The sequence below is a fragment of the Triturus cristatus genome, chromosome 4_2 (genome assembly GCF_964204655.1).
Source record: "Triturus cristatus chromosome 4_2, aTriCri1.1, whole genome shotgun sequence".
Lineage (NCBI taxonomy): Eukaryota > Metazoa > Chordata > Amphibia > Caudata > Salamandridae > Triturus > Triturus cristatus.
In genome coordinates, this window is record NC_140586.1 from 732308115 (window position 1) to 732335495 (window position 27381).

General features: G+C 44.0%; 1 protein-coding gene across 1 annotated transcript in view; it reads right to left on the minus strand.

Moving 5' to 3' along the window:
- The window catches only part of ZFYVE9 (zinc finger FYVE-type containing 9), a 565807-nt gene extending 538760 nt beyond the window's left edge, over positions 1-27047 (minus strand). Inside the window, exon 1 of the mRNA XM_085602620.1 lies at positions 26692-27047. The gene's annotated coding sequence lies outside the window, so the exon portion shown is untranslated. The remainder of the gene's footprint in view (positions 1-26691) is intronic.
- Positions 27048-27381: the final 334 nt, after the last annotated feature.

A 27381-nucleotide genomic window follows, 5' to 3' on the forward strand; every position in this document is an offset into this window, starting at 1 on the left:
ATGTTCATCACAACAATTGTTTGAGGTCTAATACAGCCCTTGTTTCAAGTACTACCTTCAACATTTCTTTCAGCGTTGGTTCAGCCGCAGGAGGCGGCCCTACAACCATACTGGATGGGGCCCCTTGTGGAAGATGATGTCCACTGTGCCACTCAGTCCATTGTTACTTTCATCAGCTGCCTTCATGTCTATTAAAGGACAGCAGAAAAGGGCTGGGAATACTCATTCAGTGGTATCTGTCCTAGCTTGCCACCTACTGGAGGACGCTTGCAACAGAGGCCAACAACTCCATCAACCTGGTTCCCTTGCAAATGTTATCAAATTCCCTCTGCGACAATCAGCTTTACCTGTCCCCATTCACCAGAGCCTCTTTATGTCGGGGATCCGCATATGGTAGGTGTGTAGCTTGTAAAAGCATATCCCTTAAAACCTGTTCAACTGTGCATCGTACACCAACAGTGGTTGGCGGTGGGCCCCAAACATAGGTTTTCTTTGAATTATAGGAGTCTTAAGAAGTGCTCAGTCCAACAGCAACTGAAATATCTAGCCCCATTCTCATCGGCTTCCTTTGTCTGCAGTCTGCTCCCATTCAGACCTTGCAGTCTCTGTACACTCACTCAGGAGTTGCTTCAGATTCCTACTGGACTGTTGATTTATTTAAAGTGGTTGGAGTCACTTCTCTCCAATCTGTGGGCTGCTCCCCGCTGCCAGGCTCGTATACAAGGGGTGCAGTCTTTCACTTTCTGACGGCTGCGCCGTCACATCAGGCTTCAGGTTCTGGGGTGCAACAGCATTTCTCTAGGCCTGTGAGTCATTTGTCCACTTCCGATTCCTCAATTCAAAATTGCCGCTAACGAAGTAGCATGTCATGGAACTAGTTTCTGCTTCCAGACGGATCTGTAAATTGGAGGCCATGTGGATGGTAAGTACAAGATTTAAGAAGAAATTAAACTGATGACTGTATTGCACTCTTGCGACCCAAAGCCATCTTCACTGGCTCCATCTGCACCCACCACAACTTTTTTTTAAAGTTCATTTATTCAATTTTGTGGCTTAATTGTTTAACTATTATATTATGACAACATTTGTATCCTCTATAGATGTTATTGTTTTGTAAAGCATTAGCTTGTAATGAGGCACGTCAGATCACTGCTGGGAAGGAAAGAAACAACTACAATCAATCCTGCTCCCAAGTGAGGCTGGCTACATGGCTGTGGTTGGCCGGGAATTTCTTGTATGTTCAATGAGATATTGTCTTGGTCCCAAGTTATGCCATGTTCCACAGGCATGGGTACCTATTTCAGGTAGCTATGGAGGAGCATCCCAGTTGTCTTGCTGAAGGACAAGAAGCATCCTTCAGCAGGCAGGTTTTCTTGAATGAAAGCAGACTTGGGTAGTTCCTCAAGTATCCCATATGCAACTCCCGCTGTACTTGTTGCCATTGAATATGCACTGAGTGATAAGGTGTGATTTGTTGGATCTCCAGGTGCAGTTTGGAATACAGGAAGGAAATAGCAAACTGAGGGTACTTTAGACTTTTGAATCCCCCTCGAACCACCGCCACCCAGTGGCTTGCAAGACAAACTTAAGTAGCCAGGGTAGTTCTTTAACTGCAAGTGTGGTATTATCAGACTTTTAAGTTTCGAAATGCCAGAGGCTTAATTCTGCAGACTTTAAAGTTGAGCAACTAGCAGCATCGGGGCTCAGCTACATAGGACACTACATTAAGTGAGTCTTTCATAACGCCAGTGCCCTCATTAGTTCAATGTGATGCATTACTTGAAGAAGATTAATTAATCTTCTTAGAACCATTAGGCTGAGATTAGTGTTCTTAACCACCTCAGTGATTTACCAGCCAAAAGATTCTTAAAAAACGTGTGCTGGTGATAAGGCAGCTCTTAGTTCCACATGCCAGTTAAAAGGTCCTGAACTCTGAGAATTTTGGTCTTGGAGCCATTCAAGGATAGGACCTTTCGTTCACATGGATATGGATTACAGGAAAAAGGCTCTGACTTTGTTTTGTATTTCTTGGTCGACCAGATAAACGTGTTTGGATATCATCTGCTTACATGTTGAATGGATGGGATATTGAAACATAAAAGATAACAGGGTGTAGTCTCACATAAATATAGAAACGGCGAGGGAATGATGGCGATCACAGTAGGACCCCCTGTGCTATGCTTCAGGATGATGAGTCAATTCGGATTAGTTTGCTTCAATTTTATAAGAAAGACTGGCACCATTGGAGAACTGTTCCATTAATACCGGGCTATTTTTCCAAGCAATACAGAGGTGTTTTGTGGTCCACTCTGTTATGCGATGCCTAAAGGTCAAGTAGTTTCATATTGAACTTCATCAACTGGGGTGATTGGGTCTTCTTTACGGAGGTCATCATGTCACCTGCTGTGGTTTCAGTCACTTTCCCTGATCTAAAGTGTGATTATTCATCATATAGAATGTTTTCAGATTCTACAAGAACCTTTCCAGATTTCTACAGATAAAGCAGGAGATTTGAAAAAGGTATATCATTTTCTGGGTCATATGGATTAACCAATGGTTTCTTTACTAGTGGTGAGTTATTATATAGTGCACAGCGCTGGTTCTATGCAGAGAGAAGCAGTTATAGGTTTCATTCTTTTCAAACCCAAGGGTGGAGATGTTATCATTTATTATAGAAGTCGAAAATGGTTCCACACAAAGTTGAGTGATTTGATTTACTGGACAGTCAGAGTAATTGCTCCACTGTCTGCGCTGTTCTACTCAATGAATGTCTTTCTGTGATTTAATTTTCTTTTTAGATCAATGGGCACTACTAGGTCCACCATCCAGTAGTTTTGTGATGTAAGGAAACAAGAACAAGTGGACTGTGGTCTGTTGACAGACTGGGGCAGTCCTCAGCATTGAAAAAATCATGGACCTTTTCAAAAAAACATTTTCAGTAGCCCTTTAAAAGGTTTATTAGTTTCAGCGGATTACAATTGGATGTAGAGTTAAATCCAATTAGTGAGAACCCGGTCCAAAATTGATCTTGATAATTATGTTTTGAAGTCACAGTATACACAGACTGAAAAACTTAACAAGAATCGTACAGTGCAATAGAGTATTAACATCTGGTCACATTAGTTGAGATGTTAGGGCAGAACTCCATAATACTTGACCAGCTGTGAACAAAAACAAAAAAAATACTCAAATGCATATCATGGTATTCTTTTACTACGAACATTTTGTATTGTGTGACCTCTGCTGTGACTGAACTCCCCAGCTAGAGGTCTTCTGCTGGGACTGTTTAAATTGTTTTCATAAGCATGACAGTTGCATTAAGATGCTTTCACTTCACAGCTCGGGAGGATAGCTGGAGTAGGACTAGAATATGGCCCGAATGGAACAGGCGAGTAGGAAGTGAATGCAGAGGGTCAGAAGATAGCATAAGAACAGAGTATCTCCAGCAAGCCTCAGTGAATTGGATAGCAGTGACTGTAAGGAAAACAACTGTCTCAGCAATAATGTACCTAGTGAGTAAAACTTCTCAGGTAGTCTGCTTCTATCGCGCTTAGCATGACTCACCCTTGGAATTGGTCTCAATGGAGTGGATTGGGTGGCTTCACACAAAAATGTAGCTGTCTGCCGACAGATAGTGTCCCTTTTCAATCATTTGCCAAACTCAGGTTAGAGCTTGTGAGTGTTCAAGCCCAAGTTGCCTACTGCAATATCTGAGGATACTAGCCCCGAGAGCAGGTTTTAAAAACCGTAGAGGAAAGTAAATGTGAGATAGCGCGCTCACAGACACTCACTCACAGACACTCACTCACAGACACTCACTCACAGACACTCACAGACACTCACAGACACTCAGACACTCACAGACACTCACACACACTCACACACACTCACACACACTCACACACACTCACACACACTCACACACACTCACACACACACTCACAGCCTCTGACTCGCAGACACTCTCACTCACACCTACACCATCCCACCGACACACACCCTCCCACCGACACACACCCTCCCACCGACACACACCCTCCCACCGACACACATCCTCTCAGTGACTGACCGACTCTCGCTAAAAAGACTAAAAAGACCGACTCTCGCTAAAAAGACCGACTCTCGCTAAAAAGACCGACTCTCGCTAAAAAGACCGACTCTCGCTAAAAAGACCGACTCTCGCTAAAAAGACCGACTCTCGCTAAAAAGACCGACTCTCGCTAAAAAGACCGACTCTCGCTAAAAAGACCGACTCTCGCTAAAAAGACCGACTCTCGCTAAAAAGACCGACTCTCGCTAAAAAGACCGACTCTCGCTAAAAAGACCGACTCTCGCTAAAAAGACCGACTCTCGCTAAAAGACTGACTCACTCTCACTGACTCACTCTTTCACTCACTGACTCACTCTCATTCAATCTCACTGACTGACTCTCTCACTGACTCTCACTCTTACTGACTGACCTACCCTCTCACTGACTGACTCTCTCACTCACTCTCTCTGACTGACTGACCTTCACCCTCCTGTTATTTATGCCCCCCTAACAAAAAAAAACACAACATAAAACCATTGGGACAGGCAGATACAAGTTGCCAGCATTGAAAGGACAAAACAAAAACTAAAGACATTTTTAATACTTTTTTAATATGGTCGTTTAGTTGTACATAATGCTTTTTTGGTCATATCCAAGGTAACAAAAATGCTTCTGACACTTCTTTATTATAACTTTTCAGCATGCTGCAAACTTCTGTACAGCACAGCTTAAAGACATAGGTAAAGTCAATATCTCTGGCTAAACACTTATAAGTTCCCAAAGGCGAGACCTATTGGCTATGCCAATGCTTGTTTGGGCTGGTATTAGTGCTGGGGGGAGGGGGGTGAGGGGAGGTTTCAGGAGTGGGGCCAGCTTTCAGGCCTCGTGGGGGAGGGGGGGGGGGGGGCTGAGATTGGCAAGTGTTTTTGAGATAATTAATAAAGTCGGAATTTAAACTCATATGCAAGACTCCTGAATAATTGAATCTCATCGAAGTATCAATACTGCATATGTTTTGGACAGCACAATGTTGAAAATATGTTGAGAAATAGAACAGAAATCTCATTATTATAATTTATGCTCCTTTTCAATTGCTAAACCTCCACATGTAACTCAGGCAGGAACTTTTGATGCTAAAACAGCTTGAGTAGGGGCTAGAAGGGAGGGTTGATGAAGAAACAACTGGTTTCGTCAATCAATGAACTTCTGAAACAAGATTACAGTTCATTTTAATATTTGGCTAATTAATTGCTTTCATTACCACTGTACTGTTTATTTTCATCATTACATTCAGACATATTATATTCACTAGATCAGGACAGTCTAAAAATAAATCTATAGTGTGGACTCTAGTGTGCGTCCGTTCTTGGTGAAAGGAGTTTAGGAGCAGAGTTACAAATAATCCTGCAAGTCTCACAGGACTGATCGGTGCCCAGAAGGAATTCTCCTCCTGCAATATGAAGGTGTCTCGTTGGTTACAATCCACCAGGTTTCGTGTCTTAAATTGGCACTGAGCCTATACCGTGCCAAAGGGTCTAGGGAAACAAAATTGGAGGTATATTTTTTTCCAAAAGACTGTCAAAAACGTATCATTTGGTGCCCATCCACAGAGCCGATCCTTGGGTAACTTTGGGTGACACAAACAAGACTTTACCAGAAATTACTAATAGTGGAGGCATCAGTTGTAATATTTGGTACCTCACTCACTTTAGACAGGAGCTCCCTCTCTGCCGTGGGTGTGTCACACACTTGACAAGTAAAAGGTATTCCCTATTCAATTTCATTTTTTGCACCTCATTCTGAATCTGTTTTACAATGCCTGCACAACCTGTTGTGATGAGGGCAAACTTCAGGGCACCATCAATACAACACCTAACGGGAAGAGGTTTACCTGGGTGGGGGGGGTGGAGTAATTTTAGTGTAAATGCACTTTCTGCATTCCCCTTTGAAATATTTTACTGATGGGCAGAGTTTGATTCTGCAGATTCAACACTTGGTGGGTCGATTACAATATCGGTTGGAAAGTCTCCGATCGTCTGTTTCACTTCCGCCCGCCTTAATTGAAACCAGCCTATCTTTCTGGCTGTCTTCGACCTACTCAAGGAGCCCACCGGCCAGTCAGAACAGACACGTAATCCATAAGGACGGTGTTTTACACCATCCAGATTACAATGCTCGGTTTCCGGCAGGTTTTCCATACCGAGCTTTCTGACATGAAAAGCCTGTCAGAAAGCGAGTTTGGGAGCCCCTAGTAGGGCCCCCTTCAAGCAGCGGCCGACTAATGGTGGCCAATAAAGCACCTCTGTTGATCCCTGCACCAACCTCCCCTTTCCCTATGTAAGCTTGTGCTACGGCCAGTTTACGGCCATAGCACATACTCCCATATGCGACCGCACCATGTGCGGTCGCATCATAATTAGGCAGTAGGGACCGATGACCGGAGGTCAGTCGGTCCTGTTTCCGCGACGTTCGCCCGGCATCGTAATAAGCCCCTAGGTACTTCCATATATGTCTAATCCTGCCCTTAATATGATCCTTATCAAAACTTAGGAGTCCCTATAGGATATCAGGAACACCAATCTTAGTTTGGTGGACGTTTGCCACATGTAGAGCAGCATGTCAGAATGGGCCCCTTAGGGAATCCAGGGGCTACACACCTGACCGTGTTGGTTGCTTATACTCCACACCCAGCTGCAGAAAATCTAAATACTCCAGAATTAAGACACTTATTATATTAATTAGTTGTGATATATAGGGAACTATGCTTTGCAAACTGCAGAGACTGGTTGGATTGTTGGTTCCCAGTGCACAACAAATGCAACCTGAATTGGAGGCAATTAGTCCACAGACTGCACATGATCATGAGCAAGGCACCTACAAAGAGAGACAAGATTCCATGTTGGATTGCTCGTAAAACTAATCAATGGGAAGGGATCTATCCTCAAACACCACCCCAAGACAAACCACTAGGGATCGTACCACCCGTACAGGAGAGTACTACATGGGGAGCAATTGTTGCAAGTATTTACAATACTATCCATGGCGCACCCTCATTGGCAGTGCTAGTGCCGGAAATGTTAAAACAAATAAAGAACAAGCATGGAGCAGCTCTGGCTGTGGAGTTATAAATAAAATTCAAAGGTAATTTTGCGACAGTCCCTTTGACAGTTTTGAGGAACTTTAGAGGGATAGTGCCAGTTCCGTCAGCGCACCAGCACTTAGCTGTGGTTCCCTTTCAGGATCATCAACAGAAGCTTCTCAAAGTTATTTCAGAAGTATATACCTCTGGGTCAAGATACATTGGGTCCTTGAGCTTCAAAACCACGGCTCAAAACAATGAGTCAGGGTTTCCGTATAGTAAAAGCACCAAAAACTAAGAACACCCCTCTTCAGCCAGGATAGCTTGACTCAAGTGGCGTAGTGAGCGTAACAATGCCTTTTATTTATGTTTTAAAAACTAAAACAAAAAAATAAAAGGCATTGTCATTTACAATGTCAATAGCTCAAACTCGCGCAAATGCGAGGCCTATTGCATTGCAAATGCTTGTTTCTAATTTGATGTCTTTCCTTCCTCTTCTTGTGTTTGTCTCTGACCTGGAGCAGTGTGTTCTACCACTATAACCGATCTTGTCTCTTGGTATCCTTTAGCTGATGGGTAGGAGAACGGACGGAGGACCCACTGCATTTGCAATGCAATAGGTCTCGCATGTACGCGAGTTTAAGCTATTGGCATTGTAAATAACAATAAAACACACAAGATGATGGACGGAATGTTGCACATTGGCAAAACATTCACCCCCAGTCACAGATCTGGGTTTAATCCATTGTTATTTTGCTCACCACACCACCCCAGTTCAGACATGGCCATATGCAAATCAGTCTTGACCCTGTGCCTCATGGGAACAGTCCAGCCCGAACTGCCAAGCCAGGTCTTACCTGGACCGGAATCAAGCATCCTAGGACCGGTTTCGGGGTTTCACCCCTCTTCAGCCAGGATAGCTTGACTCCAGTGGCGTAGTGAGCGTAACAATGCCTTTTATTTATGTTTTAAAAACTAAAACAAAAAAATAAAAGGCATTGTCATTTACAATGTCAATAGCTCAAACTCGCGCAAATGCGAGGCCTATTGCATTGCAAATGCTTGTTTCTAATTTGATGTCTTTCCTTCCTCTTCTTGTGTTTGTCTCTGCCCTGGAGCAGTGTGTTCTACCACTATAACCGATCTTGTCTCTTGGTATCCTTTAGCTGATGGGTAGGAGAACGGACGGAGGACCCACTGCGTTGCCTGCGCAACTGGGGAAGGGGGTGTTGCACATAAGCATCTGAAGTGCTGCATAAATGTTACGCTATTGAACCACCCACTTTGCACTGAGGCTCTCCAGTTACCCTCTTCCTTTTTGATACAGGACACCCCATCCTTCACAGACCTAACTACCCATTAGCAACAAATGTGGACTCAAAATCCTCGAGGTGCTCCATTACCAAATTTTATTTTTATTTATTTAAAATTTTACCACGACCATACCACCAAAGCCCCCTGTCCCACTAATTGCTTCCAACTCCGGTCAGCATTTCACCATGCAATTTTCTACCTATCTCCCTCTGCGATTGAAATGAGCCGCTCTTATCTCTGCTGGTCACGTGAGAGAACGCGGACGTGAAACTACGCCGTTGCTAAGGGTAAGAGATTGCTCCCATGAAGCAGTTATTGACAGGGTGGCTCGTGTCTGCAGAAGGAGCCACGGACCCCACGACTAGGCGGAGTCCAGTTTTGAAGAGGTAAGCATGCCTCGCCAGCCCAGATCAGGTTGACACTGCCTGCCTTGCTTCCAGCCCTTTCAGGCCTGCATGCCGGTTTACAGAGCGGGACAGACGAAGTCACCCAGTGAACAGAAAAAGAACTGACTCGCTGGCAGAAGGTGGGGACGTGCATCAGATAAAGTCTGAAAGTAAAATTTCCGGGATCATCTGACAATCATGCTGAACAGCAAATGGTAAATCACAATACAGTCTCCAATCACCAATTGCCAATAAACAACGAGGACTCAGTTAGCCAAGCCCATCACAAACAAGCGTTCGCCAGGCAGCCTATGACGTTTTCGTTCGGCTTTTTCTGCCGTCCCACTTGGACGGCCTGCTTTCCTTCTTTAGTAAAAGGTTTCTTATCTTCATGGGGCCATGTGTTTGGCCCCATAAAGATATGAAACCTTTTACTTCAGAAGGAAAGCAGGGCAGGCCGTCCAAGTGGGACCGCAGAAAAAGCGGGGCAAAAACATCACCAACAGATCTTTTCCAATGGCTGGCCACCGTTTAACATAAACGGTGATGCTGGCCAATGGAAAAGAGGGGCGGGGCTTAATGCTCTTTACAGAAATACCCTAAATCATTAAATCTCGCCAGCGAGACTGCGCATGTGCGCAGCCTGCGCCAGGCGAGACCTAAAAATCCGAAAGCTAAAAAGATATTACACTGAATCTTCACCACAGCAGGAGTCCAGTGTTAAGATACAATTTGAGGGACACTGAAAAATTAAAAAAAGTCAGAACGGTATCACTATTTTGATAGCCTTTGTTCCCGTTCTCTGCAGGACTCTAGGGAGAGTATCACAGAAAGGAGCAGATGGACAAAGTATCGCAGAAAAGATCAACACATCAGGTAGAAATGTGAGCCAGCACACAATGTAGAAGATAGTGTCGAAAAAGGAGAAAAGTTCGGACTCCAAACCTAATTTTAAGAAAAAGAAATTTGCTGTATTGACAAAGAATAAGTAAGGCTCAGAATCTTTGCATACTTTTGTGGAATGGGACTCTGGACAGCGCAGCATAACTATAGCTCGCCTGACTCTCAAAGAGTGTCTGGTGGTGACTTCAACTGAAGAAGACATAAAGGATGAGACATTGGATAGACACAAACTCTTGTGATAGGGGTTATGATCTACAAATACATATTGAAGGGGATATATTGGGAAAAATTCAAGTTGTATTCTGGTCACATTTGTCGTATACCTACAACATCATTTTCACAGAGGATAATTGACCCATCATTTATAAAAAAGATCTCCGTCAAGTTGAAGAGGCAAAAGAGCATGTTTTTTTCTGCTCGATACCTGAAACACTCGGGGAAAAATATGCATGTGAGTGGACTTTAAAGCAGACTAATATTGTAAAGAAACTAAGCGAGGTGGGACAAAGTCTGTGTCACAAGTGATTCCCTCACAGAGTGAACCACAAGTTAAATAAAGCTCAGTACCCATTAAATCCAGAAGTTTAGCATGATATAAGGACCACCCTAGATCAACTACAGTATCGGGGTATAATACTGCCTTCTCATTTAACCATAAGCACTCCCCTTTTTAGGTCGAGCCTGGGAAGCACATGCGTTGCTGCGAGGCATGCAGTAGTGGAGTATGGCTTTGAAGCGCCGCCCACTCTCCACCCATATTTTTAATTGGCTTGGGTCTTCTTTCCTAAATGCTGGCTTCCGAGTGGTTAAAAGGTTTGTAAGCCCCTCCTTGGTACCGCCTAGTCAGCATGTTACCTCCCATAAAGACTGGATCTTTTACTGGTGTTGTTACATGGTCTGTAATATAAGTTGGTGAGCACCATTTCCTTTAATGCTCTTCCCCTATTCCGCCCATATCATCGCAGCACACCGCATGCTTGGCCTACTATATTTATTTAAATTACAGCGCGGTCTGCTTCAACTATAGTGGCTACGCTTATTCAATTATTTTATTTACGACACGGTCCGCTTTCAGTTTAGCGACCAAACTTATTTAATTATATATTTTACAGGCTGCCGCTTTCACATTAGGGGCCGTGCCTATTAATTTTATTAATTAATAACGCAGGCCGCTTTCCCTTTTAGCAGCCGTGCTGTAGCAGTTCCTAAATTAAATTTGTGTTTGCGTTGTGTGAAAGCACACCATATACACTTTCACTTTAATATTGTCTGTGCCCCATTGTTTAGACGCTGCTCACTGTAAACGTAATACGGTGAGCAGCGTCTAAGGAAAGGGGCATGGCCAACATTAAAGTGCTCTCGTATATGCGAGAGTGAGTTATTGGCATTAAAAATAACAATGCCTTTTATATATGTGTTGGGATTAAAACACAAACAAAAGGCATTGTCATTTAGAATGTCAATCGCGTAAACGCTTGTAAAAGCAAGACTTATTGTATTAAAAAATGCTTGTTCCGATGTTGGAGACAGACAATTCAGATAGAATAGTTTTAGATTACAGACATTTAAATGTGCACACACAAGTGGAGTAAAATGCTGACAATACGGGACTGAAACTTAATTAGGAAAAAATACAAAAATACATTTGATACCTACTTTTCGCAATGGGCCCGTATTTTCAGTGTCACTGTAAGAAAATATACTACATCTTTACTTTGTGAACAAAAAGCTGTAAATCTAATATTTTATTACAACAAAGTAAAATAAATTAACTTTAGTCTTAGCCTGGCATAAACATCCTCAAAAGTCATGGTTTTGATGGACAACATATCCAAGCTACTGGCCAACCATGAAAAAAACATGGAATCCAAAGGCTAACCCAAAGCCCACTCTCTGTATTACTTCTTAGGACTTTCCTAGGGACAGCTTTTAGCAGTCTGCTTGTGAAAGACCTCTTCTGGACCATAACAAACACTTGCAGGGGGCTTAGAGCCAACCCAATATTAACCACTGGTTGGCTTGCTTTGCACTCATTTGCTCGCTTCTTTTTCAATGCTGTTCACGCCTCTTCTTGAGTTTGTCCCTCTGGTAGAGCATTGCTCTTTTACCATCCTTTTGATTGGCTGCCTTATATTCTTTGACTGCTCACATTCAGGGAACTACTTTTTAGGTCTCGGCTAGCAAAGGCTGCGCTTGCGCAGTCTCGCTCGAGAGATTTAATGATTTTCAGAAGTGAGGCTTGAACCCGCCCCTCTTCTTCCCTCTTCTCCATTGGCTGGCCTCTTAAATGCTGGTCAGCCATTGGAGAAGAGCTTTGTCTCTCCAAACAAGCCCCGTCTTTTTCGGATTCGGGGGCGTGTTTTTTCACTTCTTTCGCGTTTAAGCCCCGCCCCTTTTACACGTGGTGGGCGTGGGTTTTTTTGTTTACCGTCGGAAGATTCGTCCATTTTGTGCGCGGTCGGAGCGGGACGTGGGGTCGCCTCTTCCTTGCTGCTGGATCGGCGTTTCAAGTCCGGTGAGTAAAAGCGTTAAGGTAACAATGTTGTTCCTGCTTGCATTTCACATGGTTCACGGGCGGCAGAGAAGTAACAGGACTCTGTCTTTTCCTTCTTACTTAGAGAAGAAAAATACAGTGTCCGCTTCTGCTCTGCCGCTTCAGCTGCACCCCCCACTCTTTCATTCCTCCCTCTCTTTCTCTCAGATTTGATCCATGACCCCTACTCATGTTCTCGTGTCACCATAGTCCTCACCTCACCTCAGTCCTCACTGGTTATTTTTGTGGCGTAACTGTCGCTTCTTCCCTTGGTGATTTCGCTGCCTTAACCTTTCTCGTTGCCATTTCCCCCATATATGGAGATCACTGGCATTTGTTGTGATGACACTGCCCCCTCACCCTGGCGTTCGTGGTGATGCTCTTTTTGTGATGTCATTGCCCCACATCCGCTGGGAAAGACAGCAGTCTCTTATCGATGATGTCTTATCTCCTTAGTAATGGCGGTAGCTTCATCATTCTATCACTGATTGCCCAAGCTTTCGGTAATGGTGCGGTTTCCTCTCTCTTTGATGATGCCACCTCCCTTGCCCATCTTGGACCTGATATCAATACCCTTTCTTGAGGTCTACTGCTACTATTTTGTTGCTTCCTCACTGAGATGTCGTAGCCCTGTTTGTGATGTCTCTGGCTTCTTTCTAGGGATGTATTTGGTGTCAGTGCCCCCTAGAGTAGTGCACCATTTGATGCCCTAGTGATGTCACTCATTCTCTTCGGAGTCTCGTACCCTGCTCTTATGTTTTATGTGGTGCTGGTACTGGTTATATTGCAAACATATTATCCCACTCTCTACTTATCAAGCGGTTATTGTTGATTTGTTTGCACAGTTTAACATCAGAAATGTAATGTGTCATGTTTAAGAGGTTTGCTCAAGAGCTACATACCCCCAAAAAATTGCCTATGAGCTTTAGGAAACAAAGGTACAAATTCGCATGATTTACTTTCGTGTGCTTATGCAAAATTTCGGCCAATTACATGAAACTGAAATATGTCATTTAGTGCGATATTTTAGCACAAAATGAGCCCTATTGCCACATTTTAGTGTGAGGAGTTATTTCGTCCCAAAACATCAGTGCAAAAAACAAAGCATCACAGCCACTCACGTTTTTTTGTTCCTATGCGTTTGCACATAGAGTTAATGTCCCTGCAGCAAAGAACACATACCATGCAGATCACAAAGTGCACATAATGTAAATAGGTCAGTGGGCTACTGCGCGTGTGTGTGTGTGTGTAGGTGGCTCTGTGGGTGGCTCTATTTGTGTGTGGGTTGCTCTATGTGAGTGGCTTTGTGGGTGGCTCTGTGTGTGTGGGTGGCTCTGTGTGTGTGGGTGGCTTTGTGTGTGTGGCTCTGTGTGTGGGTGCAAATGCAATAGGTCTCGCATTTGAGAGTGATTAAGCTATTGACATTGTAAATAACAATGCAGTTTCTTTAAATGTTTTAAAAACAAAAACCTAAACAAAAATAATGTCATGGACAATGCCAATAGCTCTAACTTTAACAATGCCGAGACCATTGCATTGTAAATGCTTGTTCATTTTTCCTCCAATAATCTGAATGCACGCATTTTTTACCTGTTTCTCTCCGTTGTGTGATGCTTATTCTCTTCCCTAAACTACGGCAACCGCTGTGTTGCTCCCTCATCCCACCAGACGTGTCAATTGACTCCTCCACCCCTCCCTGGATTTTGTATTCTTAAATTATATTTTTTTCTAGTGCTGGCCCAGCCTCAAGCATCTCTGTTGCTCCCTTGTATGCTGCCCACTATCCATTGCTTTCTACCCCACCCACCCACGCTTATGTTGGTCCCCGACCCCTCACCAATTACATTTTTTCTGAGGGTCAGCCTGCGGCCATTTGCTGCAAGGCTTCTCTGCATTCCAAGAAGCACTTTCGTACCAGTTAATTTTTTATTTTTTCATGTATGCCATCTGTAAATGGTGTCCGTCCTATTGGATATGTAAATAATTTATTTTAAAAATTGAAATGAGTAAAAAAGGAACCCGCTTCATTCCATAGGCATGCACATACGTGGTGACGCATGCATGAATCAAACATACATCATCATCATCCACACGTGTGCCTAGGGAATTACACAGCTGTACCATTGCGCCGTTATTGTACCAATTAATGTCTACTACACAGCATCGGCAACAAGCACTAGGAAAGTTTTTAAAAAATGTGACCCACTGGCTATGCCAATACTTGTTTAAAGAATTGGCAAGATGAGGTCTATCAGAAAACCAAAGTTGTCAGCAACGAGACATAAAAATGAGGCTCAGAGCAAAATAAATACAAGGGTGAACAAAACTTATTTTAACAATACTGCTTTGTGTTTGGCCAATTTAAGAACTATTATAAGAAAAGGAGTGGCTTCTTATAAAGTGCAATCCTGGCTCACAATAACTGTATCTTGAAGAAAGAGCAAGCGCTGTCCCAACATCCAATAACATAATGCCATGCAGCATTAAACTAACATACCACTAGGATTAGGTAAATGTTCAGTCATGCTTTACAGACTAAACGACAACAAGGCTTATCAACAGGTTCCTGCACCAGCCAGCCATTTGGAATAGATGGAAGTGCGGAAAACAGAAGCAGGGACAAAGTGGTGCCTTGTGGAACAATCATTAACGCAAATCAGAAAGAGAAATTACGCCTCTGGAATGTAATAAAAAACCTCCCTCTTCCGCTTCAGTTTTCATCTACATTCTATTGACTTTATTCACAGGTGATATTTTCACACATACCTGTAATTGTAAAAGCCTAAACACAAAAGGTATTTCAGAACACTCATGAAAGCAGCGGTACTTCCAGAACACGGTAGACATGTGGGCAGTTTAGTGAAGCTATGCCCCTCCCTGTAACCCAGCAGGACCGAGCCTAATGTTAAGGGCATGTTCAGGCAGCACAATTTCTACATCAGATATTCTAATTTAACACCGAACAGTAGAGGGAACAAGCCAAAGACGTTTAGTTTTCATGCGGAGTGTGTGGCAAGGTGCTTTTTACTTCATTTCACTGCGAAGTTGCTTACTCGCTACAAAGGACATAAAACCTGACAATGAATAACACTGGAGACAGCTGAAAACCAGAAATATAGCTGTATGGCATTCGTGGAGCTAGACAACTCACAACGTAGAATTCCCGGTGACAAACCAAGCTGAAAAGTCATTTTTCTACCCAAGTCACTGAAAGCAGGGCAAAGTACACAATAAGTGGTTTAATATGGGACACTCGAAAACTAGAACTGTCCTCACTTCACAGTAGTTCATTCAAAATTACATGCACCACCACCCCTAAATCACTCTTCCTTGGTGGCCCATTTCTCTACAATGCCGCTCCTGGAAGCATTCAACTTGGACAGTCCATGGTGTCCTACTGGACAAGAGCGGTGTAAGGAATGTCCAAGATATAAAAATCCCCCAACGTGTCTCCTCGATACCACGCTCTGGTGACACATTTTCCGCTACATGCTCACAGTCCAAAGTACTTCCTGCAGCCACTCATCTTTCATGTCTTAGGGCCACCTGAACTGCCAGTGCAGGAGAATGAGCACTTACGCCACCTGGAGGGCTTCCAGAGGTGATCTGTCGGCAACCACGAGAACACCGTTGCATGGCAAGGGATGTTAAAACAACCAAGAAGGAGAATTTGGCCACTGTGTCTATAAGCATAACAGAGCGACCAAATAAATGATTGAGCAAAGCGAAAACTAAACTACAGTTAGGTTTCGATGAATCAAGTGGTAGATGGAGACAAGAAAACAATTCATCCCTGGCTATGAGAGGTTTCAAGTTTGGAATACAAGATCATTTTAAATCCAGGACAGTGAATAAAAGTGGGAAAGAAAATTTAATTTTTCATCTAATGGGATCCGTGAAGATCACAAGATTCGAGTGTCGTACTTGTGTGAAGTTGTGTGTTCTGCTAAAGTAAATTGTTTCTTTAGAACTACAGATGTAATCAAGCTTTTTGGCACTTGTCAGATTAACCACGCATATTAAAGGATTATCAATCATTATGCTATTTTAACAGCAATTAAAGACACCCTAGTGATTTTCTAATACCCCCACAAAGTAACCCTGAGCGCTCTGCGTGAACATGCCCAGCACCAGGATGGGACTGACAAAGGAGTAACTCCAAGGATGAAGCATTTTTCCTAGGTCTATGTGAGGAGTTGCATCCTTTTTTTCCCTTTATAAAAATGTGCACAGGGCATGAAAGTTGCTTCCCTTGCACTACAGCCTACCAGTTCATTTATGTGGTTTACTCTGTATGAAGGGAGGTCGTAACTGGTAGGGCTCCTCACAAAATGCTCCATTTCCCTGTTTGCATTGCTAGGGAGATAAAACCCATGTACTGCGTTCACACTGGGGGCGTGGGAAGGTAGGCTAATACAGAAAGGAGATTAATTATAACTTTGGCTCCTCTGCCTATGCGCATGCCTGCTCAGGGGAGTAAGGATCCACTGAGTATAGGCGAGTGGTAGAATGCTCAGTGGGTGAGGTGGCCTGAGCAATAAAGCTTTGTGCTCCTGAGAGGAGGTGTGTACTGTTACACAATTTCATGTAACTGAACCAAGGAGCAATGATTCCATACAAGGGTCTGCCAAGTGCGTCTGATTCTTACTATAAACTTTACCATGGCTCGAGGTATTCCGCTACTGAGCCGGAAATAACCAGATAGAGGAGCGAGAAAAACACAGTTTATATTAGACTAATAATTTGGAATCCTTGCAGCACTGCTCAATTAAAGGATTGGAAATAACCAGTTAACCAGTACACCTTTAACAGAGGGCACACAGTCATGTGAGGTTCGCCTCTGATAAAACCTTGCAATCTACAAAGTACATAAAGTAACTCATCATTATAAGTAACTCATCATTATACTGATTTGTACGAATCAATTTGATAGACTTTGTTCTTTTTTGTCTCTACTTTTTATGTTTCTTGCATACACTATAATGATCTAGAATAATATCAATATATAAATGTTGGTTTGAAGATTGACAAAAGATATATTACTAGTAAAGAGTCCAGATAAGAGGTGATAGTGGTGATGTGTCACTAGAAGGCACCCACTAGTGTTGCTTTTTGACCTGAAGTGGGACTTTCAGCTGAAAATGCATCCTTTAAATTAATTTCCAGTTACATAAAATAAATGCCTGTGGTTAGCAATTAAAACTTTATATTTTCACTTGCTTAAAATACTCCCTAAGGAACTAGAGTGGCTTTTGGACTTCAGAAAATAATTACACCCCCACCTTCTGAAAGCAGGAGTATAATATTCCCTCCTGCAAACCTTATCCTGAACCCTGCTAGGTCCCAAGTAACTCCTTCCCACTCTTTCCAAATTCCTGACATGTGAGAAACCCGCCGATGAAGCAGGAGTGAAACGGTGACTGGAGTTTCCACATTTTTGCTGAATTCCCTCAGCCTAACTCAGCAGTAACAAAGCAACTAAAGAAAGCAACTACAGAAAACACTCCAGGTAGGAGAAGCCGCTTGAATGGCCCGAAGCAAGATACGTGGCTGCTGGAACTATGCAGTGGGCTTATCCTTTTCACAGTTCCACAGCAATCTGGAGAAAATATCACTGTGGGGCAACCAGGTCACAGGAACAGTCTATCAAGAGTTACAATGCAAGGGTCGACTATGGGAGTCTATGTTAAAGAATTCTGGAGAAGATGAAAATACTTTGGAAGGAGGAGGTGTTATCGAAGACCAAGACTGATGCAGAAGTCCACAGATGAAGTGTGGAGCAGCAGGGGTGTGGAATTCCTATAGCCGACTCCCAGGACATACTGTTTGGGGTCAAGGACAAAAAGTTTTCATTAGGGCGAACCTTAGCGCAGCGCGCATGCGCTGATCTAAGGAGAGGGCCTCTTGGAGCTGACCAGCACTTCGCGCACGAGAGAGAAAGCTCGTGCTCGAAGTCCTGACATTCCATTGGCCTTTGCGTGCGTCTTTGCAAAAAGACAGCACGCAATTGTCCAAAGGCGTTTTTTTGTCCCACCTTTTTCTCCCACTGTCGACGCCCACGGCCTAATGCTTGCGGTTACCCGCACGGGCGGCATCTGTTTCCAATTATCGTGCCCAGACACGGGCGCAATAATTGGAAATAGAGGGGCTGCTGTTCGCAAGCACGCGTGTACCCCTCGCTGGCTTGTTACTTGGTAAGCATTGCTTTCGTTTAGCAGAGCTTCGGACAGTGCTTCTGTTCCCACCTTACATCTGTATGCCTTGAATGTTCCAATGACCGGACGCTATTCTGCACATTACACAAAAACTGGCAGTCCATCCGGGCGCCGGTGCCCCTGTGAAATAATCTCTTCCGGTAAATCCGTTAGCTGCCAAGATTATAAACTAATAGTGTTATGTGTTCAATTGTTGAATAATTCTGCTATTAGGAATTTCATTCATTGCCCCGGTGATTTAATGCTTCTTACCGCGGATTCTTCGTGATTTTTTATGCTGCGGCATGCTCAGACCTTGGCAGCGCTCAGCGGCACATATTCTACGAAAAACAATAAAACGGAACCTGTTTCACAGCGAGTTTGAGGCACGGCCCGGGGGAGTCAGACTGAGGCTGCGTGTCCAGAATTATACATGGTGGCTGCGGCACGGCGGGGGGGGGGGCATTTTGGAATATATCCTCCATCTATCATATTCCAGAGGCGTGGTGCATTGTGGGTCTGTGGCAACATCACCCATCATGCGTTGATGGGAGAGAGCACGTTTGCAGAGTCGGCTCGGGCAAGCACTTCTGCATTACTGCATCTTAGTCTGGGCCACAGAAAACAAGTTCAGAAAGTTCAACGGTTACAAAATGAAGCAGTGTTTGCATGTGTATAAAGATCGGAACACCTTGCTCCACTATGACAGATCTTCACTAGTGCCCAATTGGGGCCAAGGATTCCGCCCAAAATACTCTGCGCCAACCGCAAGCCGAGCCCCGAGTACAGGTAGAAACCGTGTCCTTCACCATGCCAAGGACCATTGCCCTGTAAGCGACAGCAGGTAGGATGGCTCCGGCTTTTTTTTTGCTACTGAGGCTATTCGGCTTCTTTTTCAGGTGCCTAACGCAAAAAAGTACATTTCTATTTGAGCAAGAAGCGCCTTATCGTTGTGATCCATGTTACAAACCAGCCGCTTTATTTTGGCTCCTTATCTTGAACTCTATCTGCCCCAGAGCCTGGTACTCCTGTTTGGGGAGTTCCTGGCGCACAACGCGCAGCAGCCCCCACCCTGCCCTATGCGCCGGCCCCTCCCTACCCCCAGTCCATGGAAATGAGAGCTGGAGCCTCTGCACACTCTGGGGGAGTTTACATTGCTTTCCCCCTCAGCAGAGCTGGGTTGAAATGAAAACTGAACGTGGATTCAGCCTAAAACTGGAGCGGTACGCATCTCTGAACCTAACAAACTACAACCAAAGCTTACCACTACGGTCTTATTACACGCATACTGTCAACTTACTCTCATTTGGCGGATGACACTCTTTTCACTCATATTCACCTTCCTCTAAATAAAATGCTTCCATAGACTTCAATGGACACCTGTGGCCCTCTTCACTCGCCCTCACACCCCCCCGCATCCGTCGCACCCCCAGTCTATAAGGTGTTACCTCCTTGACTGTTTTTTTTACTGTAGTTGAGAAATAATTTTTTTAACCTTATTCTGTTTGTCATATAGAAGATGTACTTTAAGGTCACAGTGGAGTGGGGTAAGGTCGTTTTCTAAGTAACTGCTCTGTGAGATCCCCGGTAAAGCACTGTGGAGTTTGAGGCACAATGTTGGACAGTGATATCACAAAGTATTGTGTATTTGTTAGTTTGACGTCACGTTAATGTTGGCATATTAATATACAGGTTTACATTTGGCACTATGGTGGATGTGTGCGATCAGCACGTTTTGTGAGGGGGCGGTTAGTGCAGGAAACTGTCAGGGTTCTGTGCAGTATGATGTTACAGGCTTTGTGTAGTGATGTGCCTTGTACAAGTGTCCCAGGTGCAGTATGATGTTACAGGCTTTTTGTAGTGATGTGCCTTGCATCAGTGTCCCAGGTTTAATTTTCTGATGTGACAACATTTAGATACATTTTATTTCTTTATAAGTTTTAAAAAGCTCTGTTCGTTGTCTTTCATAACTCTACAACATAGCTTAAACCCATTGGCAAAGCCAATAGCTCTGGCAAAACACGTATAAGGTCCCAAAGGCGAGACCTATTGGCTATGCAAATGCTTGTTTTTATTTTGTCCTTGAGACAAGTAGGTCCAACCCCATGCAGCACAAACACTTTGGCTGCCCGTTTAAAGTACCACATTACGGATCAGGGAAGGGCATAGTCTACAGATAATATATGAGTCCATATGTTAATGCTGTTCTCGTTCAAACTTGTATTTATAGTTCATTAATACAAAGCCTTTCTTATTAGGGTGAGCGCTCTAAGGAAATATTGTAACCTAGGACTACACTACTGACAGTGGTACCAGTGTAAAAATGTGTACACACATTTGCAAAATTTAACAATATGATGCTACCTACATTGCTCCCAGAATGCTCTTTAATTAGATGCAAATACCTACAGAAGCCTGAAAGCAAAATTGATGATCCTTTGCTTTCAAAATAAAATGTTCACAAAAAAACGCAACTAGGAAAAAAATGTTTTGATAAACTAAAGTGAAATAGTAGGTAACATTTCTTTGAACCATCATTTGGTAAAATGCGTTGATGCATGCTAGCATTTCTCAAAAATATTCATAATGGAAAATCAGTGCAACCAGTTTTAACAAGATAATGGGAAACATGAAAATAAACCAGCACTGGCAAAGCCAAATAGGTCTGATATTAGTGGTCAGCCTTTTGATTTTGTCAATGCATCTTTGATCTGATTTTTTTTTAAACTGTGTGGGAGCTGCCAGATCTCACCATCATAACAAACACTTACAAAAACAATATTTTTTGGTCTTAAAAAGCACACATTGCCACAGTAGTCCCTGGCACTGAACAAAATTACTTTGTGTGCAGATAAGATCCTTGTGAAAGAGCGGAAGCCGATGGATGGATAGATATTTATTAAAAAACTAAAGGCCTTGGTGAACTCCAGTCCTAATTAGGGGCCCTATTTTTAAATAAAGTCACACATTTGAATCCATGCTATATGTTCTTGCATTAGTGCAGATTTATGGCTTTCATGAAGTCACATGAATGTATAGAAGTGGGACAGGAAATCTTACTCCGAGAAACAATTTGTGAACTCCTTTTTAGCACAAGCAAATATGCAGGTGTAGATGTGCTCATGCGATGATCTGTTGAGCGTTTACAAGTTTACTTTCCCTCCAACCACGTTTTTCCCAACACAGGAAGAAGATTTACTTCTGCCATTGTCTGGAGTAAATTTATAACCTTTCTCAGAATGAGAAAAAATTAGAGAAGAGCTGGCAAATCCTTAAAACATGCAGTTTAGTAGGTTTGCTCAGACTCAAAGGGGCATTCAAACCCTGGAACTATAGCTTAACGTAACCTCCAGGCCCAGTATGTAGATCCGTGGAAAGGTGGCAAAATAAGGAAATTGCTCAAATTCAAAACCTACTATTGTATGAGCCTTGGCATAATCAAAAAGGCTAATATCAGAGCTTTTACATAATGTGATTGTTGCCATAATATGTCGCTGCACCGAATGGACAAGTGGATGTTTTTACGGGACAAGTAGATTTATGAAGCAACCTGACCCATGGACAAGTAGATATTTTATTAAATTGCACACCCCTGGGAGCAGGTAAGCTGAATTGGGCATCCAACAAGGTTGTACTGTTTTTGCAGAGCTTGGGGAGTCACAACGTCATACAGTCTTTCTGACTTTTTTTTTTTAACTCTGGCACCAGTTCTCAATACTGACAAAATAAAATAAGTGATGGGTGTAACGCTTTAATTAAACCCACCCATTGGTACAGCAAGAACTGCTTTCCATTCAATCGTATTATAGCCAGGGCCACTGGAATTATGCAGCAGGGAAGGGTCAAATTATATGGCAGGGTTGAGTAAATTATGGGGTAAGAAAAGACATTATGAGGCCTATTTTGTGACAGTTTTACTTCATTATTTTGAAATTTTTAAACTTGCTAACACTGTCTGGGTATTAGTTTCAGCTCAATAGTACCAGTTTAACACCCAAACATAGCAATAAGCTACAAAAAGGTGACCAGGATGGCTCTCCAAAGGACCTTCCACTGCGTGGCAACACATGCTGCTGTGTGTTTACTAACTTTTGAACCGTTCGAACTAGAAACTAATTATTTTGTTTTGTTAAAATCTACAGATTATGCGGCAAATTGGGGATTATGTGATGAATCAATAATTATGCTAAAATCGACGTACAATCTCATAATTGCAGTGGCCCTTATTATAGCTCACTGTGTCACTATAGACAGGGACTAACCATAGGCAAATCAGACTTAGTACTACCCCATAAAGTTCAGTCCAGCTTGAGTGGTTATGTCATGTCCCTTCTGAATATATACACAAGAAACTTCAACCACTTTCGATCTTGTTGGGCCTCATCAGAGGCAGGCAGCTGGATTCTTATGGTTTAGTGAACAGAGGGCATCATGTCTGGCATACCTAGTGCGTCTCTCTAAGAAAGACACAGAGACAATCTCAGACACCAGTATTCAGTCTGGGCCACTCCACTTATAATCAATGAGTGGTGCCATTGTCAAACACTTCCTGTGTTCTTGGTGCAGTGCTTTGATGCAAGGTTTCAATTTAGAGGAGCTTCTTTTTAAACATTCCTATTAGAACCTTCCTGTTCAGACAAAACTTTTCGTCCCATCTCACCTTAAGAGACTGATCACCAAGATCACTACGGCTATACTCACAGGATTCACTGGCATGACACCCTAAAGAAGACCTGGGTATTCAACAGCAAACTGAAAGACACTAACAAAGCTGGGGGAGCCAAGCTAAGATGCGACTCTAATAACTACACAAAATATACTTCAGTCCAAAAGTAGTAAAAAACGCTCTTCACCAGTCAAGCTGGGAGAAACAGCATCTCCAAAGATGTTGCGGTTTGTGACACCTAGATTCGCTCTGCGTAGGAAGATGCACTCCTGTAACTGGTGTAGGCTTCCAGTCTAGTAACTGTAAAATAGCACTTTTTTCAACACTGGTGTCCACCTACCTTTAACCAATACCAAAAGGGAGGGACAAGCAGTGTGAAATTCCTGTGTAGGGATATAGGTCTCCCAGTGTGGTAAATCCAGGGGACTGCTTCTATTATGAGCAAGGGTCCTCAAACAACCCGAAAGGTGTCATGCTTGATCATCGAGCAGCTCCTCATTGGGCAGGCCCTGCAATGCCCAACGGGCCCCTCATGGGGGCTCTTCGCCGGAGTTCTTTTCTTTTTTGCCGACGTGAGGAGTGAGGTTTGGATGTGGTGTGTAGATGTGTGCTGAATGAGAGGAGTGTGTGTGTGTTAAAAATGACTAGCAGGATCCAAAAACTATTTTAGTTGTCGGGTCCTTTCGTCATGGTTAAAAACGTGGGTTTAAGTTAATGATAGATATAATGGTCTATCTTGGCTCTGATTAGTAGAAGTCAAGGGTCGACGTGTGTCATGCCTACTACTGTCCACAAGGATCACGGCATTTCATCAGGACCAATTCAACTTTATCTCCTCAAACAAGGATTGGCTTGTGAGATATGTGCACCATGCCCTGTATACCTTACATAATATATGCAGGGTATCTCCTGGGGAAAGACCCAAAATTAGTAACGTGTCTCGCTACAATCAGATCGGTCCGGGCAAAACGCTATTGTGCGTGCTGATGGTCAGTTGCCGGTGCGCGATTCGGGCTTCCAACCTACCTCTTACTCTGCCGATCCGCCTACCTTTAACTACAACATGATTATCAGCAACTCTCAAAGGAGTGCCTGTGGACACCAGATAAAAAAAATATTTTTGGAGGAGAATGTAGCTAGGCTGTGAAGAATGTCTGCTAGATACAAAAGAGTATGCAGCAAAGGGTGTATAATGTGCCAGCTGAATGTAGTACGATTTAGCAGTTCAGCAAGTTGCAATGATAAAAAAGCAAAACTGAAGAGGGGGGAAAAGTGGAATATAGCAGTCTGTGAGGTTTGAGACAAACTGGAACACAACTGTAAATCTGACTTCAAACACTATCCTCAAGTGCAGTAAAAAACGAAAACATGCTTAATCCCTGCCTCTTGCATTCACATAACTATTTTGAACGGTTGAATGGCAGTGTGAGAAAAGGCGCAGAAAAGGGGGCGAAGAAAGGAACAAATATGGAAACAGCAGCACAAAATGTAAACAGTAGGTGAACGAGTACAAGGCAGGTGAGCAGATATAAATAAACAAGAATTCAGCATTACAAAGTGTTGGAAGGAGTGCGTTGTGATGAAGCAAACAGCAATAAACAAGTATTCAGTAGACAATGCACATAGAGAGTGAAGCAAAAAACAGCAAACAATCACTAGCACCCACTGTAGACAGTGAAAAGGTATACAGGAGGGGCAGGTCAAGGAACCGAAATGGATCCACATCTAATCACCAGCATGTAAGGAGGAACTCAGGAGGAAAAAGCAAACAGAAGGCAGCAGAGCGGGATTAACGCAGTTGGCAGCTCAGTGTATGCAGTACACTGCAGCAGCGAGGGGTGAATTAACAGCAGCACATACGGTCTGTGAAGGGATACACTTCAACTAGGGGTGAACAATAAACAGCACAAACAGTGGGTGAAGGAGGTACTTAGCAGCAAAGGAATAAAATAAGAAAATGCAAACACTACATACGTAGAGACTTAAGGCATCAAGAACCAGAGAAGTAGAAAGAGTAATTAATCTGCAGTATACAATAGGTGGACACAGGCGGAAGGAAGAGATAAATACCTTAGATTCTCAAAGTATGCAATGTTACAGGTCAGAAAAACAAAAGGAACAGCGTCATTACCATGACTCCAGCAGCAGTGTCAACAGTGTTAAAGGATAACAGAGGAGGGGCCAAGCAGTAATCCTTAAACAGAGCACAATTGGACACAGGACAGAAAAAAAAACTCGGTAGCAAAAGGGGATCACGAGGCATTAGCTGTAAAGGGAGCATGCAGTGGTGCAGTGGCAAGGGTAAGGCCCCGCAGCAGAGGTGGATAAACATCCAATCAGCACTCAAAGTGTAAACAGCGTGAAGGGAGACATGACAGGAAAGCACAGCCAGCAAAAGAGGTGGGTCGACACAGCAACAGAGAGTGCACATGGAAGCACAACACGCAGTATCAGACAGACACAATCCAGTATATTGTTCGCCTCCTACTTTGTTTGATCATTCAAGTTTGCTGGACTACACAAACATAACAAGCAAGCATATTGAGCAGAGAAGGGACCTATGAACTATACCCTGGAACAAGAGAAGACTCACCAGCAGAAGACTGTAAAAAGTTATAGCAATTTACATATTATGACGATAATGTACAGTTGAGGATGCATATACAAGCATGCGAATCAAGCACAGACAACAGAAGAGGTGAATACACACATCAGCGGTGAACATGGTAAATAGGTAGCTTAAGAAAGCAACATACGAGCAACGGGGGGGACGTCAGAACATCGAAGACACACAGACTGCAGGCATACAGGGGTGCTAAGCGACCTAGCTGCAGACAGAAATAAACAAGGACCCAGGAAGAGTGAGTTTATGATAATTAAGTATATCTAGGCAAAAGACCCAGCCAAGGGGCGGCTGGCCCAGAAGAGGCAGAAACATTCTGATGGAGAGAAAAGGTTGTAAGTCTCTAGGAAGAGGGCTGGAGGGGCCCTTCTCTGCACCCGAATGTGTTCTTGATAACCCAAAACTCCAAAATTGCCGTAGAGGGCTGGCTCCTTCTTTGGACACTTAAAGTAGTTAAAATGCATGTTATATAGGTACGGTTGAACCAGTGCGATCATCATCTGCCTCATTAAAAAATAACGAATCCAAGCATTAAAAAAGTGGTAGAGCCGGACCATTCTGACCCCCAAATTAAAACGTCCTCTAGTGATTCCCACATTATATTTAGTGTCACATATTCCCATCACGTCAACCACAAGATTCATTAATTGCTACCTCCAAAGCAGCCACTGCAAAACCCTGATGCATTATCCTGCACTCAAACAAGCAGAGCGGAAGCTAAACCTCCCAGTGCCTGTCTCTGCCACCCCAAAGGTCCTTTACATGTACCCTAAACGGCGCAGTAATCGTTCCCCCAAAGTGCCCTTCCTTTGGATATTAAACTACACCCGCACGTGCCCTCCCAAATGCGCCCCAGTCCCCCTTTCACTGCTACCACGTGGCCCCCATTATCTGACACCCCACCCCTGCAGTGCCCCCCACCCTGCTGAGCTGTGTTTGCAGGTCCCCTGCAGTCGCACTCACCGGAGCCGGGCGCTTCATGCTGAGGGAGCTGCGGCTTCTCGTCCAGGCCTCGGGCTGGTGCAGTGCCCCCCGCCTCCTCCTCCTTCTCTCCTCTGCGGCTCCGTGTTCTGCCCGCCCTCCAGCGCTCAGACCCCCTGCCCGCTGCCGCCCGGGCGCCCCCAGCTCCCGGCCAACGCCGCCGCCATCCCCAGTGCCCAGGAACCGCCGAACGAGTAGATGCGGCCAGGCAGCCAGAGCGGAGCCTGCCAGCCAGAGCGAGGGTCAGGCGGACGGACGAGCGCCCCCTGGCCGCGCCTGGCGGCAGGGACTGCGGCAGAGCAGAGGACACGCTGCTCGTGCTGCTGCGACTACTGCTGGGTAACCCTGAGGGAACTCAGCGCACATGGTCTATTAATAGCACTCGGGGTTGGCAGACCTGGCAAACACCTCTCTTGGGGCTGCACGTCCCCACTACCTAGTGAAAACGCCTATTTTCGGACAAAAGTGTACACGTGCTCGCCTTTGTTCTGCTTTTCTCTGCAAATCTCGGAGTGTGTTTTAGTGGCATTTTACTACCGGTGATCGTGCGTACTACGCCGTCCCTCTGCAGCGCCCCGGCGAGAGTGCACCCTAGATTCAAAGCACAGGCTCTGGCAGATCAATGGCATTGCGCATTTTACAGATAATCTGTGATTAGGACCAAAAGCCCAG